This window comes from Muntiacus reevesi, chromosome 4, assembly GCF_963930625.1.
Source record: "Muntiacus reevesi chromosome 4, mMunRee1.1, whole genome shotgun sequence".
Taxonomy (NCBI): domain Eukaryota; kingdom Metazoa; phylum Chordata; class Mammalia; order Artiodactyla; family Cervidae; genus Muntiacus; species Muntiacus reevesi.
Window position 1 is genome coordinate 123,840,415 of NC_089252.1, and position 14,606 is coordinate 123,855,020.

Sequence of the window (14,606 nt, forward strand, 5' to 3'; positions counted from 1 at the left end):
ATAGGCAATAACCACCGCAGCTACCAGTCTAGAAAGAAAAGAAAGGAAGAAAGAAAACGTGGAAGATCCAGACAATGTCTAAGCTGATAAATTAGTGTAAGTGTAGATTCAATAGAAACTATTTTATAAAAACAACACAGCTTCCTCTGTTGCATATTCATAAACAAACCTCCCCCATGAACTCCACCCATCTCCAAGAGGAGAAAAATCCCTTTAAATAAAGGTAAGTTTGTTTCCATTTAAAATAATTTCTTTCTGGTTAACTCCAGTTGTTGAGGGAGCAGTTCTCCACGGGGGTGATTTGCCCCCAGGGGACCTCTGGCACTATCTAGAGACACTCTGGTGGTACACTAACGGAGATTCTACTGGCGTCTCACAGGCAGACGACAGAATGCTGTTCCACAGTCTACAATGTACAGGACAGCATCATCCAGCCCCATATGTCCACAAAGCCAAGCTGGAGAAACTCTGTTTCACGGGAACTCTTCAGACTTCTATAGAAAAACGCTTATAGTTTCTGTGTTCCTTATTCTGACGATAGTATCTGGATGTAGAGGGAAGCTTCTGTGGGCACAGCGAGTGTCATGACTGGTCTGAATGTGGACCCATGGACTGCCCTCCGGGTCCTCATCAGCCTTTGAGGTTTGATAGGGTCACAGTGGCACCCACTGATGAGGATGCTCCAACAGCATCCCGTGGGCCTGCTGACTGGGCCCCACCTCAGCTCCTGCTGGAATGGACATTCTTAGGGCCTCAGCTACCTCTTCCAAGCAGCCCGTGCTTAGCATTAAGGCCACACTAGCTGCCTACAACAACCCTCAAAATGCCTCACTGCGATGACACAGTGCATCGCGAGTGCTGCTGTCTGGCGCACAGCCTTCTTCCACCGGGTGATCCAGGGGCCTGAGACCTCCCCAGCCTCAGGTTCTACCCTGGGCATCTGGCCCTTGGACTGGAGAAGAGAAGGCAGAGAAAGACAGCTGCTTTTCTCCCACCTCCACTTAGAAGTGCCAACACAAAACGTCCATGCACGTTCCCCTGATGAAAACCCATCATCCGGTCCCACTGCGATGCAGACGAGAGGATGACGAGGTTCCTGGGGGGCAGCCACTCCCAGTGTTCACTGAACTAAAGCTAGAGCACAAACTCCGGGGAGTGCTGAGCTGACCCGGCCACAGATGCCCTTGCCACAACTTCTAGGATCTAGCTGGTTCTTCTGCTCACAACAGTCCTTGCAGGACAGGCTGCTCTCACTCCGCTAACCTCTATTTCCTACACTTGGATTCTGTGAGAACTCCAGGTCTCTTTCACACCACGTAAGAAAAACAGGAAACTCAGGGTTGCCTCTCCAGGTCTTGCTTTGCCTGAAGACACCACTGTCTTCTCCTGCAGCACTCTCGTGTCACAGAGGGTCAGGACAAGACAACAAGCTAGTTGCATGGCTGTGGAGGTTCTGCATGAAGCGGTCTGACTCCACAGCCTCTGCTAGTCTGCCTCTCTAGATTTCTAAAATATTATATAGTAAGAAAGTCCTTTCATGATCATTAATGCGTATTTATAAAGCATTCACACCTTGCAAAACAGCCTAGGGAACTATTACAAACCCCCCACTATGATGCACAGCACTGCTTTTCTCTGCTTCTGGACTGTTGATCTTAAATGTTATTATAGTCAAAACAACAGGCAAAATTATACAGTAAGCAAAACTCATCCTCAGAAGTGCCTCACCCTACTCTCCACTTAACAGTACACCTGTGTCTTCACATCCAGGAAATCCCACCTCCTTATTCTTTTTTTAAAAAATAAATATTTATTTATTTGGCTACTTCAGGTCTCAGTTTCGGCATGTGGGATCTTCAGCTGCAGCATGAGAACTCCCAGCTGGGGTATGCGGGATCCAGTTCTCCGATCAGGGATGGGACCCGGGCTCCCTGCACTGGAAGCAAGGAGTCCCACCCACTGGAGCACCAGGGAAGTCCCCTCACCTCATTACTCATACAAAATAATAACATATTTTGCACCACGAATGAATAACATACAAAAGTGTTACTTTGACTGGACTATGTCTCCCCAAACCTATTAGGTGGGTTCTAAAGTAATTGCAGTTTTGCACTGTTGAACTCTGCTGTTTGATATTGGAACATGTTCTCGAATAAATGTGGCTATGTTATACATTGTTTTAATGCAAATTTCTCACTTTATGTTTTCTGGTTGATGACTTATTACTTGTTGTTTATTTTATATCTATTTTAGACTATAGAAATGATGTTAGACAAAAAGCAAATTCAACCAATTTTTTATTTGAGGTCAAAATGGGTCATAAAGCAGCAGAGACAATTCACAGCATCAACAACGCATTTGGCCCAGGAACTGCTAACATACAGTGCAGTGGTTGTCCAAGAAGTTTTACAAAAGAGAAGAGAGCCTTGAAGATGAGCAGACTGGCTAGCCATCGGAAGCTGACAACAGCCAGTTGAGTCATCATCGAAAATGACCCTCTCACAACGATACTAGAAATTGCCAAGAACGCAACATCGACCATTCTACTGTCATTTGGCATCTGAAGCAAACTGGAAAGGTGAAAGAGCTCGATAAGTGGGTGCTGACCCAAATATGAGCTGACCAAAAATTTTTAAAAATCACCATTTTGAAGTGTCATCTTCTCTTATTCTATGCAACAACACCACACCATTTCTCGCCTGGATTGTGACATGTGACGACAAGTGGACTGCGTAAAACCGGCACTAATCAGCTCAGTGGTTGGATTGAGAAGCAGCTCCAGAGCACTTCCAAAAGTCAAACCTGCATCAAAAAAAGGTCATGGTTCACTGTTGGCTGGTCTGCTGCTTGTCTGATATGCCTTTCTGAATCCCAGTGAAACCACCACATCTGAGAAGCATGCTCAGCAAATCAATGAGATGAATCGAAAATTGCAATGCCTGCAGTCTGCAATGGTCAACTGAATGGGCCCAACTCTTCTCCAAGACAGATCCCGATTGCACATTGCATAACCAACGGTTCAAAAGTTGAATGAATTGGGCTACCAAGTTTTGCCTCATCTACCATATTCCCCTAACTTCTCGCCAAATGACAACTCTTTGCAGGAAAAATGTTCCCTCAACCAGCAGGAGGCAGAAAAAGCTTTCAAAATGTTCACTGAATCCCAAAGCATGGATTTTTATGCTACAGGAATAAGAAAACTTATTTCTCATTGGCAAAAATGTGCTGACTGTAATGGTTCCTATTTTGATTAAAAAAGATGTGTTTGAGCCTAATAATAATAATTTAAAATTCATGGTCAGAAATCGCAGTGACTTTTCTATCAATCAAATACCATACCTTCACCCCATCAAAATGCACTTACACATATTTCATAATTATCACTGGAGTATGAGCCTTCTTTGTAAAAAGCTTTGTAATCTGATAAACTCAGTTCAGTTCAGTCGCTCAGTCATTTCTGACTCTTTGTGACTCCATTGACTGCAGCACGCCAGGCCTCCCTGTCCATCACCTACTCCCGGAGCTTACTCAAACTCATATCCAATGAGTCGGTGATGCCATCCAACCATCCAACCATCTCATCCTTTGTCATCCCCTTCTCCTCCCGCCTTCAATCCTTCCCAGAATCAGGGTCTTTTCCAGTAAGTCAGTTCTCGCATCAGGTGGCCAAAGGATTGGGAGTTTCAGGTTCACCATCAGTCCTCCCAATGAATACTCAGGACTGATCTCCTTTAGGATGGACTGGTTGGATCTCCTTGCAGTCCAAGGGACTCTCAAGAGTCTTCTCCAGCACCACAGTTCAAAAGCATCAATTCTTCGACGCTCAGCTTTCTTTATGGGCCAACTCTCACATCCATACATGACTACTGGAAAAACCATAGCTTTGACAAGATAACCTTTGTCAGCAAAGTAATGTCTCTGCTTTTTAATATGTTGTCTGGGTTGGTCATAGCTTTTCTTCCAAGGAGCAAGTGTCTTTTAATTTCATGGCTGCAGTCACCATCTGCAGTGATTCTGGAGCCTCAAAAATAAAGTCTGTCTGTTTCCACTGTTTTCCCACCTATTGGCCATGAAGTGATGGGACCACGGATGCCATGATCTTAGTTTTCTGAATGTTGAGCTTTAAGCCAGCTTTTTCACTCTCCTCTTTCACTTTCATCAGGAGGCTCTTCAGTCCCTCTTCACTTTCTGCCTTAAGGGTGGTGTCATCTGCATATCTGAAGTTATTGATAATTTTCCTATCAATCTTGATTCCAGCTTGTGCTTCATGCAGTCCAGCATTTCTCATGCTGTACTCTGCATATAAGTTAAATAAGCCAGGTGACAATATACAGCCTTAAGGTACTCCTTTTCCTATTTGGAACCAGTCTGTTGTTTCATGTCCAGTTCTACCTGTTGCTTCCTGACCTGCATACAGATTTCTCAACAGGCAGGTCAGGTGGCCTGGTATTCCCATCTCTTTCAGAATTTTCCACAGTTTGTTGTGATCCACACAGTCAAAGGCTTTAGCACAGTCAATAAAGCAGAAATAGATGTTTTTCTGGAAGTCTCTTTGCTTTTTCAATGATTCAACAGATGTTGGCAATTTGATCTCTGGTTCCTCTGCCTTTTCTAAATCCAGTTTCAACATCTGGAAGTTCTCAGTTCACATAATATTGAAGCTTGGGTGGGGAATTTTGAGCACTATTTTGCTAGCATGTGAGATGAGTGCAATTGCACAGTAGTTTGAGCATTCTTTGGCACTGCCTTTCTTTGGGGTTGGAATGAAAACTGACCTTTTCCAGTCCTGTGGCCACTGTTGAATTTTCCAAATTTGCTGGCATATTGAGTGCAGCACTTTATCAGCATCATCGTTTAGGATTTGAAATATCTCAGCTAGAATTCCATCACCTCCACTAGCTTTGCTCATAGTGATGCTTCCTAAGGCCCACTTGACTTTGGACTCCAGGATGTCTGGCTCTGGTGAGTGATCACACCATCATGGTCATCTGGGTCGTGAAGATCTTTTTTGCTTAGTTCTTCTGTGTATTCTTGCCACCTTTTCTTAGTATCTTCTGCTCTGTCAGATCCATACCATTTCTGTCCTTTTTTGAGCCCATCCTTGCATGAAATGTTCCCTTGGTATCTCTAAGTTTCTTGAAGAGATCTCTAGTCTTTCCCACTCTATTGTTTCTCCTGCTAATAGTGGCATTTGGCAGCCAAAAAAATTATTTAACAGTGGACATTTCAAAAGGATAATTTTAATTATGCAGATTTATATGATTAAATATCACTCATAAAAACCATAAATACCACTCATAATAACTCACTCATACCAATTCTGTGCATTAGTTTTACTCTTTAAAGAAAAAGTATGAATTTTTAAAATTGCAACAAATCACCTTAAAATACAACTCCAGTTCAGTCTACAATTTCCGAGTAAGGAAATAGCAACTGAACGAACAATAATGAATTATATGCTTTACTCCACATAAAATAAAGGATGTCATTCAAATACACATTAGATAAAGTAAATCGAGGTAATCTTATTACAAACTGTAATTTCATCAAATCACGAAGTCAAAATAGACTGAGAAAGATCATAAAGGTCAAGACCTGACACAAGGGGCAACTTCCAATAAACTACACAGGGCAGTATAATGCGATGGCTAAAAGGTCAGGTTCTGATGTGAAAAGTCAGGTTAAACCTTGAATTCAAATCCTTTTGGCAAGTTCCACCACCTGCGACTTACCCTCCCTGTGACTCAGGGTTAGTCCAAATCCTGGCTCCCCAGACTACTACTTAATCTCTCAGTGGCAGAGGTTTAAAAAGGGACAAGAAAATAGCCTGATTTGGGGGGAAGGGGATCACAGTCAAGTACATATGTCAAGGACCTGATACACAGTTAGTACTCAACACATATCAGTTACCATTATTATTATGACCAATCACTCCTACTAAGACACCTTCAGGAACTATCAATCTCCCTCTGAATCTATCATGATTTTAACAACCCTGAATTTAAAAGTTTCCTTTTTATTTGAAAAGTCTTCAAGTTCAAAAACTGTTTCCTCCCTTTTCTTCCCCCAGTCCTTTGTGAATATGGAAGATGGTAGGTAACTGGCTTATTGTTTGAAGATTCAAAACTCTTTTTGGTCCTTTATAATACAATTCCCTTTCAAATATTATACAAAGGACAGCCTGCTTTATGAATTTAAACACTGCAAAGAGTTCACAAAGTATAATGAAAGTTTGAGATTCATGAAAGAATACACAGCTACTAGAGCAAAAAGCTTAGATAAGAAATGATGCAGAAGTCTTATAAGACTGCCCACAAAATACTGAATTCTAAACTAAAACACAGCAGATACAGACTCTTCATGGTTTACAGTCACTCAGATCACTAAAAACATACAGATGACATTTTCAGTAATTTTTTTTCTGTAATAGCAGGAAATTGTACCTTTTTGTTTGTTTTTCACAACAGTGAATAGACAGATTGCCTGACAGGCAAGCACAATTTCTTCAAAAACAAATTCTCTAAAGAAACCCTAAAGGCTGACTTTTCAGTAACACATATCCCTTAAAGCTTTACAAATTTGAGGTATCTAACATTCCCTGTGGTTTGTAACATTAAGAAGTAACTCAATTAAGCATCATTTCTATCAGAAAACATTATGCTTGACTGAAAGAAAATTAAGTATCTAGAATTCAGATACTGGTAAATTTCAAGGTAACACAATGGGACAATGCAAATATAAGTAGATATCAGAGTCTGTGATAAATACATCAAAATATTTTTTAAAGCTCTAATGACAAACGTTTTAAGTAATTTAACGTTTGATTTCTCCTATGTGTTAGTACTGAAATAGGCACTTTCGGGCGGGGGGGCGGGGAGGGGGGCAGTTTCAGAGAGAATGGATACGTGTATATGCATAGCTCAGTCCCTTTGATGTTCACCTGAAACTACCACAACATTGTTCCTCAGATAAATCCCAATACAAAATAAAAAGTTTCAAGTTTGGGGGGAAAAAATACTGAAATAGGCACTTTGACATACATTTTGTAATCTCATTTCCCCAGCAACCATGTGAATAAGGATTATTATTCTCCTTTTACAAATGAGAAAGCTAAGGCCCAGTGGTTTACCTAGTTTTCTTATACAAAGTGAAAGTCACTCAGTAGTGTCTGATTCTTTGCAACCCCACGGACCATACAGTACATGGAATTCTCCAAACCAGAATAGTGGAGAGGGTAGCCTTTCCCTTCTCCAGGGGATCTTCCCAACCCAGGGATCCAGCCCAGGTCTCCTGCATTGTGGGCAGATTCTTGTCCAGCTGAGCCACAAGGGAAGCCCAAGAATACTGGAGTGGGTAGCCTATCCCTTCTCCAGCAGATCTTCCAGAGCCAGGAATTGAACCCTGGTCTCCTCCATTGCAGGCGGATTCTTTATCAACTGAGCTATCAAGGAAGGCCCTAATTTCCTTGTATAAAATGCAGTCAGAAATCCCATCAAGTTTTCCAACCTCCAGATCAATGCTCCTGCTTTCACTCTACCATTGTCACTTCCAAAACTCAAGACCTCTAAATTTCAGCACTTTTTATCAAAGAGAGGTAACAGTTAGAGGGAAGAAGAAAAATTCTTCATGTTACCAAAAAAGACTCACTGTGTTTAATCTGGCATGACCACCCAGTCCAATTTAAATGCTTTGGTTCAAGCTGTCTACCCCTTAGAACATCTGCTTATCATCAGATACACCGCTTTCAGTCAAGACTTAAATGAAAAATCACCTCTTCCAAGAAAGTTCCCCAGATGAAATGAGTCACCTCCCTTCTTCGACACCTACATCATTTTTGTCACTCCTTCCTTGTATCTAATCTGGATTATATTATCACATACTCCTCTTTGTTTTCCAGTCAAATATCTGGAACCACATTTTTTCATTCAATAACTCTTAAGCATTTGGAACTTCAATGGTTCTTGCTATCACAGAGAGTTTACATTGTTTCCAGCTTTAACAAAAAAATTAACAATGGGTAGAAGAGTATGATGTTTCAGGACAAGAACTCCTTCCTACAAAGTCTTGGGAGAAAGCTCTCTCCTTGCAAACTTGGTAACATTCTTCAGGGAGGAAAAATCCTTCTATCAAGTGTTCCAGATGAGACCTTCAATTTCATGCCTTTGAGAGGATATATGAGTGGGTGAGGACCAAGCTGGAAGGAAGGATAGATCTAAAATCTTTCAGAGGTTTCCAAAAGAAAACACTGATATGAAATCTTCACACATTAGTCCAGATAGCTCTTTCTGTGTTCAAACCACAAGGAAACTCTACTTCAATTTCCCTGCCCACAGCCACCTTCATTAATGAAGTAATCAGAGACTTAATTCAAGTTGCATTTATGTATTCTTTGTAGGTCATATTCATAAGATAGAACCTTTTTAATTCCACAATGCTCCAAGATCATTGCGATAAAAGTTTTCAGCTTTGGATATTATGATGTAAATATTAAAATACAACACTTCCAGTATTACTAGGATAAAGAATTTCCAAAATAATATTAGAAAACTCTAAGTATCACTTCTTTATTTTGTCATTTCCTTCTTCAATTCAAATGATCTGCTCTTGAAGGATTATTTATAAACCAAGTTTAAATGTACCAAGGACACTCATTAGAGAAATTATGCAATTAACTCCTTAAAAAGAGAGATATTTTTATAATGCAAGCTTTGTAAATTCATAACTTTACCACTTTTTTCTTAAATCAAAACTAAAGCATAATTCCATTACACAGAGTTGTCTTGTTTCTTAGCTATCTTTTAAGGCTTTTTCAACGCAAAAGAAACCTAAAAACTAGATATTACCAAATTTATAGGTACCATAAATGCTTTGTAAGAAACATTTGATTGCCTCTAAAAGGTCATAATAGTCTAACTGGGAAAAAAAAAATGTGAAAAACCTTTCCATAGATCACAACTACAACAAATATTATGAGTCAATGAAAGAGAAATAAACCATGACCTTGTTTAATTAAACAGGCCCTTCTAAGCACCTGTGTACAATGTATTGTAGCTCAAACGGTTCACATGGAGTTTGAACACAACTTAAGCTCCATAATTAAAGACCTAAAAAGTAGTTCTTATGTTTCATCTATTCCTTTTTCCATTACTTTGAACAGGCATGTTGCAGTCACTCCACACACAGTTACTAATGAAAAAAGAAAAAAATAGGTGGGGGGGGGGTAAAATATTTTAAATTAGCTGTAATAGAGGACACTCTTTCTTCTCCAACCTGTTTTATAAAGCCAGCATGATCTTAAAATTTTCACTGCAAAACAGGTTCGAGCAAGCACAGAAATTCACCCTACTCTCTCCGCTTGATCAAGTTTAGATAACATTGCTTGAGATAGAAGGAAACCTAACAAAGAATTCACAATCCTTGGAATCTTAAGGAAGGCAAAAAAAAAAAAAAAAAACTTTTAAATAATTATTTTTGAAAAGACCAACAGTGGCTCTAATTTGAAGCTAAGTTTCAGAGAAAGTTAATTAAAAACGAATAACCCTACCATATACAGTGCAATGTAATACTACTTAGAAGTCATTTACATCTTCCAGCATCAGAAAGACAAACACTTCATTAAATTGTTTAAAGTAAATATGCATATAACATCAGTCGGGTAAATTTCTCCATCTATTTAAGTAGGAGCCCAAGTTAACTATTGTTTCAGGCAGTGTTTAGAGAAAATTAAATTAGGTATGCTCCCCAATCGCAGATGTCTCTCATAAAGAGTGTCGAGTGACTTTTGTGAATGGAAAATCTGCATATACTGTTGCTTCGGCTGGGCCGGTCTTGAGTTGATGGCTCAAAGAACCAAAGGCAGTCTCTTTGTAAAGCTTCTTGGAACCCGATTCCATTCTCCAGAAAGGGCTCAGACACAAAGACTAAATGTACAAGCGCAGCAGAGGCTTCGCCTTCCTCCTACGCTACAAGAAGGCCACAGGAACTGAGGTTTAGAGGAACAACGCCGTGGCACTCGGCTCTCCCGGGGCGGGCGCGGTCTGCGGTGCGCGCCTCAGCCCTCCTCCGGGGCTGTCACAGGAAAACGGGAGCCTCGCCCGAACTGCCTCAAGTGACAAAGCGCCACTCTCCCCGGCGCCAGGGCTTCCGGAGCGACCCCGCCGTCCGCCCAAGCAAACTTCGGGCGGGGGCCGACACTCGGGGCCGTCCAAAAGACGGTACCGACGCCCTGCCCCTGCTGCGGCTTTGTGAGGTTGCAGACTAACTCACCGTGGGCCCCAAAGCACTCCATCCTCGCCAGCCTTTGGAATGTCCCACTCCAAGAGGGGACGCGGGGATCAAAGGAAACCTCCCCGGCGCGGGGTACCTGCAGTCCCCGCCGGCCCGAGCGCAGAACGTGGGAGGCAGGGGTGCCGCCGCCCGGAGGCTGCGGACAGAGACCCGCGCTACACTCACCGGTGCGGAGCCCCCGGAGAGGCGGGGCGCGGGCGGTCGGTTCCTGTAGGGGCCCGCACGCGTCCAGTCGGACCCCAACTTCTCTCGGCCGCAGTCGCCGGCGGCAGCTGGGGCGCGAGCCCAGTCCAAAGGCGCTGCCTCGCGGCCGAGGAGGCAGTGCCCGCTCGGCCCGCGAAGAGGGCGGGGACTCCGGTCCTACGGTCTGCCGGCCCCCCCTCCCTCTGTCTGCGGGCTACCGGCAGCGGCTACCGCGCCGGCGACAGCAATCGCTGCAGCCACTGGGGCTGCCGCTACCACCGCCGCCCGCCCGGGAACGCGTCGCGGACTGATGCAGTCATCGGCCGTGCCGCCGCCGCTCTGGGCCTCCGGAGCCGCCGAGCTCCTTCACACCCGAGGACCCGCCCCGGCCCCGCCCCCTGCTGGCGGACTCAGGTCACGCCCCCTTCCCGTCACGTGACGACGCGCGGAGGTGGGGACGAAGACGCCTCTCCAGCTGGGCGGGCGTCGGCCGCGCGGGAGTAACTGTCAACACCTGGTTCGGGCGGAGTCTTATCGCGGCCGAAAACTCCCCTGCACACCCTGGGGCGGTCTCGGGAGGCGAACCCAACCGCCTGCTCCGCGCCTGTTGAGGCGAAGCCTTTGGGACCGGTCGTGCAGGGCCCTGCCTAAACTAAGGAGACTGTCCCGTAGAGCTCCGGGTAGGACTCAGGGTCCCCCCACCTCCCCAGCCTGGGGCTTGCCTAAAGTGTTAGCCAAGCAAAGGAAAACAGAAAGCATCGTGGTATCTGCCTTGGAAAGCAGTAACTGCTTCTTCCTATTTCTAGTAGCACGTCAGTTGTGGCATTTAATGTACTGTTTTCTTCATTAGAGATTTTTATTTTTGAGGAGAGGATGGTGCATTTCTTTCATGCTGAGATGAAAATAGCTTAGCAGAGTTATTTTGGTTCCTAGTCCTGTTCGGGATCCTTCGTGCCAGTTTTACAGTCATTAAGTTTTACAATGTGTTAGGTTGGTGACTAAACAGATACACAGGAATTTCACGATTCATTCCATTTTTAAAATAAAGCCTAATTCTTGATTTTTTTTTTCAGGTACATTAACTTTTGGACACAATCTTTTGCCTTCCCTTTTAACCAGAATCCAAGGAACTCGCCCCTCAACCCCGTAATGAGAGGAAGAGTAAAGTGTCAGTGACCAAAAGACAGTAACAATACAAAAATAAAGGTGGTAGAAAAGCAGAAAGATCATAATCAAATCCTGTTAACAATGAAGGCACATGAAAAAGCTTTCTCTAATAAGTAAACTCAGTTTGTAACTCGTTTTTCCTTCTAACCCAGAACTAAGTTCTTTTCTTACGTTATTCTCATCTCATTACCTTTTCTTAAAAGGTCAAAAAACATTCTGATCAACTGAATACTTTGAATTGAATGAGCAGAAGAGTTTGGCCTATATAATCCTTATTACTAAAATATTTCATAGAAACTCTAAAAAATCATGGAATTTAAGACTCACCATTATTTCATGTTACCAAAGAAAGAAAAGAAACTTTGCCAATTAAATTGTGCCATGCCACTGATTTTTTAAAGATGCATCTTAAACTCGGAGATGTTAAAACGTGAAAAACAATGAGTCTTAGAATCTATGAGATATTACAATGAAGTGGTGTTCCAATGAGGAAAAGATTCTATAGGTTCTGTTCTGAAGTCTGAGAGATCGTAGTTGTGGTTCAGATACACATGAGGGAAGTTTAGTGTTCTGAATGACACGGTTTCAGCAAAGCTAGTAATTTTGGAGTTTGTGAGCAGATTGAAGCCTGTCTTCTATTTTCTACAGCAGGGGTGTTTGAACTGATTCAAAAGTCTATTTTACTTTCTAATGACAGGCTAGAATGGAATCTAAAATAAAAGATCAAAGTATATATAACAAGGGCAAGGATTCTGAAACTTTTGTTTCTGTTATGGAGGAGGGTGCCTATGACCTGTGTTAGGATTTAAACTGTGTTTCTTATTCTGAGTTGCAGTCAGATAGATTTCAAAATCTATGGACTTTCCTGGTGGCTCAGCAGTAAGAAATCAGCCTGCCAAGCTGGAGACAGGTGTTCGATCCCTGGGTCTGGAGGAAGATCCCCTAGAGAAGAAAATGGCAACCCACTCCAATGTTCTTGCCTGGGAAACCCCATGGACAGAGGAGCCGGGTGGGCTACAGTCCATGGAGTCACAAAGTGTAGAACACAACTTAAGGACAAAACAACAACAACAAGATTTCAAGAAGAATGTTCCCAGAGCATTGAAGATATAAATATACCATCTGGGCTCTTCAGCTTTTCCTTGACTTTGGGAATTGAGACTAAAGATTAGATGTAGGCTATGAATTGCCTTGTCTAGTCCTCTTCTGCCTCAACCCCACTTTCTTACACTGGCTGTTGAAAATAAAGCCATTTATTGAAATGGAAAGCACTGTACTGGAATCAATAAAACTTAGGTTAATTAGATGTGTGGCTAGATAAATTCAGTTCAGTGAGTTGCGCAGTCATGGACTCTGCAACCCCATGAACTGCAGCATGCCAGGCTTTCCTGTCCATCACCAACCCTTGAAGTTTACTCAAACTCATGTCCATTGAGTCAGTGATACCATCCAACCAATTCATCCTCTGCTCCTCTTGCCTTCAATCTTTCCCAGCATCAGGGTCTTTTCCAATGAGTCAATTCTTCCCATCAGGTGGCCAAAGTATTGGAGTTTCAGCTTCAACATCAGTTCTTCAAATGATTATTTAGAACTGATTTCCTTTAGGATTGACTGGTTGGATCTCCTTGCAGTCCAATGGACTCTCAAGAGTCTCCTAAAACACCACAGTTCAAAAGCATCAAATTCTTCAGTGCTCAGATCTTTATAGTTCTCACATCGGTACATGACTACTGGAAAAACCATAGCTTTGACTAGACAGATGTTTGTCAGCAAAGTAATGTCTCTGCTTTTTAGTATACTGTCTAGGTTGGTCAAAACTTGTCTTCCAAGGAGCAAGCATCTTTTAATTTCATGGCTACAGTCACCATCTGCAGTGATTTTAGAGTCCAAAATAAAGTCAGTCACAGTTTCCATTGTTTCCCCATCTATTTGTGATGAAGTGATGGGACCAGATGCCGTGATCTTAGTTTTCTGAATGTTGAGTTTTAAGTCAATTTTTCACTCTCCTCTTTCACTTTCACCAAGAGGCTCTTTAGTTCTTCTTCGCTTTCTGCCGTAAGGGTGGTGTCATCTGCATATTTGAGGTTATTGGTATTTCTCCCAGCAATCTTGATTCCAGCTTGTCCTTCATCCAGCCCAGCATTTCTCATGATGTACTCTGTAAATGAGTTAAATAAGCAGCGTGACAATATACAGACTTGACGGACTCCCTTCCTCATTTGGAATCAGCCTGTTTTTCCATATTCAGTTCCAACTGTTGCTTCCTGACCTGCATACAGATTTCTCAGGAGGCAGGTCAGGTGGTCTGGTATTCCCATCTCTTGAAGAATTTTCCACAGTTTGTTGTGATCCACACAGTCAAAGGCTTTGGCAGTCAATAACGCAGAAATAGATGTTTTTCTGGAACTTCTTGCTGTTTCAATGATCCAACAGATGTTGACAATTTGATCTCTGATTCCTCGTCCTTTTCTAAATCCAACTTGAACATCTGAAAGCTCACAGTTCACATACTATTGAAGCCTGGCTTGGAGAGTAATGAATATTATTTTGCTAGCATGTGAGATGAGTACAATTGTGCGGTAGTTTGAACATTCTTTGGCATTGCCTTTCTTTGGTGTTGGAATGAAAACTGACCTTTTTCAGTCATGTGGCCACTACTGAGTTTCCAAATTTGCTGACATGCTGAGTGCAGCACTTTCATAGCATCATCTTTTAGGATTTGAAATATCTCAGCTGGAATTCCATCACCTCCACTAGCTTTGTTTATAGTGATGCTTCCTAAGGCCCACTTGACTTCACATTCCAGGATGTCTGGCTCTAGGTGAGTGGTCACACCATTGTGATTATCTGGGTGGTGAAGATCTTTTTTTGTATAGTTCTGTGTATTCTTGCCACCTCTTCTTAATATCTTCTTCTTCTGTTAGGTCCATACCATTTCTGTCCTTTATGGTGCCCATCTTTGCATGAAA

General features: G+C 42.6%; 1 protein-coding gene across 2 annotated transcripts in view; it reads right to left on the reverse strand.

The window, feature by feature from the left end:
• Positions 1 to 10,817, reverse strand: part of OSBPL8 (oxysterol binding protein like 8) — a 164,427-nt gene extending 153,610 nt beyond the window's left edge. For both annotated transcript variants that reach the window (XM_065934119.1, XM_065934118.1), the window contains exon 1: positions 10,453 to 10,817. The gene's annotated coding sequence lies outside the window, so the exon portion shown is untranslated. The remainder of the gene's footprint in view (positions 1 to 10,452) is intronic.
• Between the last annotated feature and the right edge of the window lie 3,789 nt (positions 10,818 to 14,606).